This window comes from Bidens hawaiensis, unplaced genomic scaffold (genome assembly GCF_021521415.1).
Source record: "Bidens hawaiensis isolate Kalapana, Puna unplaced genomic scaffold, B.hawaiensis_p1.1 tig00080854_1, whole genome shotgun sequence".
NCBI lineage: Eukaryota > Viridiplantae > Streptophyta > Magnoliopsida > Asterales > Asteraceae > Bidens > Bidens hawaiensis.
In genome coordinates this window covers 13,356-19,367 of record NW_027503734.1, presented here as the reverse complement: position 1 = coordinate 19,367, position 6,012 = coordinate 13,356, and the positions used below count along the sequence as shown (strand labels likewise).

Sequence of the window (6,012 nt, the reverse complement as noted above, 5' to 3'; positions counted from 1 at the left end):
TCAAGTAAAAACTTCAAAGGCATAAAATATAAATCCCTCAAAATAACAATAATAATATATTACATTTCTTCTACTTCCACCTTCCGCCATGGGCGACGACAGCATCTCTTTAGAAAAGATCCACATCTCGGGCCCCGCCCTCGCCTCCTTACTCCTCCGCCTCCGGCGACCTTGACGGCCTTCTCTTCGGCTGCGTAACCCACAACACCCCCTCAACTCTCTCCGACGACTCCACCTCCGACCAACCAACCCTCATGACCACCGTCACCGGCTTCTATTCCTTCACCTCCACCTCCACTTTCTACTCTCCCTCCGGCCAAATCCACACCCCCTCACTCAACAACCTTATTATCTCCACCTCCGATTGCCTCATCGGCTAGTTCTCCTCCCGCCGGAAAACCCACCTCCGGCCATCGATGCGAGAGGCCGCCGTCACCGCTTCTCTGGCCGCCGTCCAAACCCTAAGTTCTACCAAATGCTTTCATTTTAGCCCTAGCATATTCATCCTCTTTACGACCAGCTAATCCACACCCATGAATACAAAGCTTTCCAGTTCCGATCTTCTACTGATACCTTTGAGGCCAAGACCCTGGATGTTGTTAATTTGGGCCCGGGTTTTCGAGGGCATTACGGTAACTTTACCCCCAACTCTCCGTTTCCGGATCTGCCCTTTGAGTTGAAGGGTTTGGGCAACGAGTGTATGGTGGAAGATGAGGGTAAATTTGAAAATGACAAGTTTGGGTTGTTGTGTGATGATGGGTTTAAGATTGGGAGGTTGAAGGGCTTGATGGGTTCCGAGGCGGCTCATTACACGGCTGAGTTGGAGGAGCTGTATGGTAACATGATTAAGAAGATGAAAGGGTTGGCCAAGGTTGTTGAACAATCTTCGGCTCGGGTTCTCGAACAGGTTAGTTAGCTTCATCATTAAGTTCTAATTAGTGGTCACTAAGAGGCTACATCTTAGTGGTTCATAGCCTCTGAATGGTTAAGATTAAGAACCATTAAGAGATAGCCTCATAATAACCACTAAGACTTAAGAGACTACCAAACAACTCCTTAGTTTGTTTGTTTGTTTATTTGTGTTTTTTGTAAAGATCTTGGTAAATATTGAGATTTGATTGTGTTTGGGTACAGGAGAAGCATAATATGAAACATAGGTGTAAAGTTGCAGGAATTGAATGGAGCCAATTGGGATGAAGATGTTTGTGTTTTTATGGGAAATAAAATGACTTTTGGATGTACTTGATTCTTGGAATGAGATCATGGCTTGGTTGGAGTTCAATTAATATGAGGTTTAATCCCATTCTTAAACCACTTGTTTTATATGATTATGAGATTGAGTACCCACTTTTTGCAAGTTTTCAATGTGAAAACAAAATTGTTAAAAGTGAAGAAAATGGTTTATATTGTGTTTGAATGCTTATTTGTACCTGTTTAAAGTTAGCAACTTGTTTAAAAGTGACTCATTTTAAGACGTTTAATTTTAGTTGACCAAATTGTTCCGTCGTATCATTATATAAGACTCGAATGGACTCGAACGTAATTTTTTTACTTGAATCAGCCCATCTATTGATTAGCGATTAATGATTGTCACACTGATCTCAAATGCTTATGCAGATGACTTTGACAACTATAGATGATGCAAATGAGGAAAAATAAAGCAAAAGAAATAGAATGATTTTACTCGTACAATGTAAAAAGGTCATGAAGGCAGTTCAAATTTCTAATTCAAATACATGCCCTCTTTGTTCTTATCTATCTAGTGATCAATTTAGCTTCGTTTTTAGGTATATAGTTTGGTTTGAATATCCATTCGGGTTCTTAAACTGTGCGTATCATGCACTCTTGTTCGTCAAATTCATGTGTTCTTTAAAGGCGCCCCTGGTGTTTTATGGTTGTGTTCTTGTGCCTGGTCACCTCAAATACATATTTGTATCTGAAATACCCACCCGGAAACCAGTAGAATTCACTTCATATGGTTATCAAGATATCGTTTGCTTGTGGAAAACTGTTTTATAGCCACATATTCTTGTAAGGTTTTCATAAATCATCGGTTTTCTTGATCGGTTTCAGAGTAAACAAGTTTCCATGGTCCCGTCTTTGCTCCTAACCTATGAAGTCCACAGAGTTAACACTAGCCATAAGCAAAACATACGGATATGTCATACTGTTGGTACCAAAAATGTAGTAATATGGACATTTGAGTCGTTTCAACTGAGCCCATTCTGACCACCAAGATCCCTTGTATAACCCGTATACATCACTTGATCATGCAAGAATCGGTTCCATCTCGGGTTTTCACCCTTTTTCACTTGGAAACCTCCTTTTCTTGCAAGAACACTCAAGAAACGAACATAAACACGTACATAACACAATTTTTACCTCGGTTTTTCTTGCTAGAATTCTCGGTTTTTGGATGAAATTATTGAGAGGATGAAGGGATTGTTGAATAAGTTGTAAAAAGAAAAATGGGATGGGGTAACACCCCTAAATCCCGATCGGACCACTTGGAGGGTGGGGTGGGACCCACATCTCCATTTTAAGCCACACATTCGGATTCTCGTAATCCGGATAATGTTTTGGATAATCTGGTTCAGTTCGTTTTCCGGTTAAACGTTTAATTCGGCTTAAAACGAGGCTAAAACGGTCGTTTTTCGGCTTAAAAATGAAATTTATATAAAGCCGATTTAAAAACTTAAACCATGACATTTATTAACTTAAAACATCATAGTATTAATAATTGTGCATCTTTTTCGGCTTGATCGATCGTATCTTGCTTGGTTTGGTATTACAGGTTTCGTTTAACGTACCGACGTACCATTAAATCGAAAATTCTTTTCTGTGCTTTCACTTATCCCGAAGCTTTAATACTTCGTAAACATCACTAAATATTATATATTTCGTCTACAATACAATCCCCGATCGTTCGGGCTTCAATAACCGTTAATCGGTTAATCGTATTTCCAATACGATTAACTGTATAATCGAGTATAATTCGTACTATGAATCATACATACTCGTATAAGCGCATCATAATTCACGTATTCATCATTAAATAACACATAAATAGTATATACCGGTTAGGGTATACCTGATTTTGCCGGAATCGTTACATTCTCCCCCCGTAAAAGAAATTTCGTCCTCGAAATTTTTACGCGACGACTACTTCTTTTTGAGGAAATAGATGGGGGTATTTCTTCCGGAATTCGTCCTTTCGCTCCCATGTATATTCTGGGCCTCGTTGCGAATTCCATCTAACTTTGACCAACGAAATCTTGTTGTGTCTAAGTTGCTTGATTTTTCCGTCTACTATTTCTACGGGTTCTTCTACGAAATTGAGTTTATCATTTATTTGGACACCCTCTAAAGGTAACACTGATGTCTCATCCGCCAGACATCTTTTCAAGTTCGATACGTGAAACACGTTGTGAACTGCACTCAATTCATTGGGTAGTTCTAATCGGTACGCTACGGGACCGATTTTTGCAGTAATATTGAAGGGTCCAATATATCTCGGGGCTAACTTCCCCGCCTTTCCAAATCTGACTACACCCTTCCAAGGTGATACTTTCAAATACACTTTATCACCTTTCTCAAACGACAACGGTTTTCTACGGGTATCGGCATAACTCTTTTGCCGATCCCGCGCGGCCTTCAGATTGTTCCTAATTTCAAGGACTTTGCTGGTCGTTTCCTGGACCAGGTCTGATCTAATAACCTGAGTGTCGCCCACTTCAGTCCAACAGAGTGGTGATCGGCACTTCCGACCATACAATGCTTCGTAAGGCGCTGCCTTTATACTGCTATGGTAACTGTTATTATAGGAAAATTCAACGAGTGGGAGATGTTGATCCCAATTTCCCTTAAAATCCAGTACGCATGCACGAAGCAAATCCTCCAGGGTTTGGATGGTCCTCTCAGACTGACCATCGGTCTGAGGGTGGTAAGCTGTGCTTAGATCAATGCGCGTTCCCAGCGCTTCTTGGACAGCTTGCCAAAGATTGGAGGTGAAATGGCTATCCCGATCGGAGATGATCGAGATGGGTATCCCATGATGAGACACAATTTCATTTATATAAATTTGCGCAAGTCTCTCAGTGTTATAATTATTCCTAATCGGGATAAAATGTGCCGATTTGGTTAATCGATCCACGATTACCCAAATTGCATCATGTCCTCGGGACGTTTTAGGAAGATGTGTCACAAAATCCATCGTGATTTGCTCCCACTTCCATTCGGGAATTTCCGGTTGTTGTAACATTCCCGAGGGTTTCTGGTGCTCTGCCTTAACTCTCGCACAAGTCGTACATTTACCGACATACGTTGCGATATCCTTTTTCATACCCGGCCACCAGTAGAACTCCTTCACATCCTTGTACATCTTATCCGATCCCGGATGTATGGAATATTTTGATCTCTGTGCTTCATCCATGATTAATTCACGAAGATCATGGAGGGTCGGAATCCAAATCCGACTTTTGAAATAGAGAATTTCGTCCACGCGCTGTTCGAAATTCTTCTCATTGCCGTAAAGTCCCTCCTTTTCCAATTGATCCTCTTTTAAAGCCTCACGTTGAGCGACTCGAACCAAGTCAGAAAGGTTCGACTGGACTATCATCCCCATTGCTCGCACTCGCAATGGCTTAACCCGATCTTTCCTACTCAAAGCATCGGCTACGACATTAGCCTTGCCGGGGTGATAACGGATGTCACAGTCATAATCGCTTAACAACTCGACCCATCTTCGTTGCCTCATATTCAGTTCTTTCTGGTCGAATATGTGCTGCAAACTTTTATGATCGGTGAAGATGGTGCACTTCGTACCGTAGAGATAATGTCTCCAGATTTTAAGTGCGAAGATAACCGCTCCCAGTTCTAAGTCATGAGTAGTGTAATTCTTCTCATGTACTTTTAACTGTCGGGAAGCATAGGCTATAACCTTATTATTCTGCATCAACACGCATCCTAACCCTCTACGAGATGCGTCACAATACGCGACAAAGTCATCGTCTCCATCGGGGAGACTTAAAATCGGCGCTTGGCACAATTTTTGCTTTAACGTTTGAAATGCCGCTTCCTGCTCTTCTCCCCATTCATACTTTCGATCCTTTTGAGTCAGGAGAGTTAAAGGTTGCGCGATGCTGGAAAAGTTTTCTATAAATCGACGATAATATCCGGCTAAGCCTGAGAATTGGCGGATTTCCTTTGGCGTTTTAGGCGGTTGCCAATTCTTAATTGCTTCAATTTTACTCGGGTCAACGTGTATTCCTTGATGGTTTACAACGTGACCGAGGAACTGCACTTCCTGTAACCAGAATTTACACTTGGAGAATTTTGCATACAACTTCTCCTGATCCAGAAGCTCTAACATTATTCTTAAGTGTTGCTCGTGCTCTTCTTTACTTTTCGAGTAAATCAGAATATCGTCAATAAACACGATGACGAATTTGTCGAGATAGGGTTTACAGACTCGATTCATGAGGTCCATGAACACTGCCGGCGCATTTGTTAGCCCAAAAGGCATAACTAAGAACTCGTAATGGCCGTAGCGAGTCCGGAATGCGGTTTTTGGGATATCCTCTTCCTGAATTCTAACCTGATGGTATTTCGATCTAAGATCGATTTTTGAGAAATAGCTCGCACCTTGAAGCTGGTCAAACAGATCATCAATTCGAGGAAGAGGGTACCTATTTTTAATGGTTAACTTGTTCAACTCCCTGTAATCAATGCACATTCTAAGGCTCCCGTTCTTATTTTTCACGAATAATACAGGTGCACCCCACGGGGAATAGCTAGGACGTATAAATCCTTTATCCAACAATTCTTGCAACTGATTGGATAATTCTTGCATCTCGGATGGTGCAAGTCAGTAGGGCGCTTTAGCAACAGGGCCAGCTTGAGGTAATAAATCGATTCTGAATTCGACCTGTCGGGTTGGCGGTAATCCAGGAAGTTCTTCTGGGAAAACTTGTGGAAACTCGCGTACTACCGGGATATCCTCCAACCGTTTCT

At 41.7% G+C, this 6,012-nt stretch overlaps 1 long non-coding RNA gene across 1 annotated transcript; it reads left to right on the top strand.

The window, feature by feature from the left end:
- Nucleotides 1-511: 511 nt before the first annotated feature.
- LOC143607279 (uncharacterized) lies at nt 512-1,443 on the top strand. The gene is made up of 2 exons (XR_013148930.1): nt 512-907; nt 1,135-1,443. It is a non-coding gene; the product is annotated as an uncharacterized LOC143607279 (long non-coding RNA).
- The last annotated feature ends 4,569 nt before the right edge of the window (nt 1,444-6,012 follow it).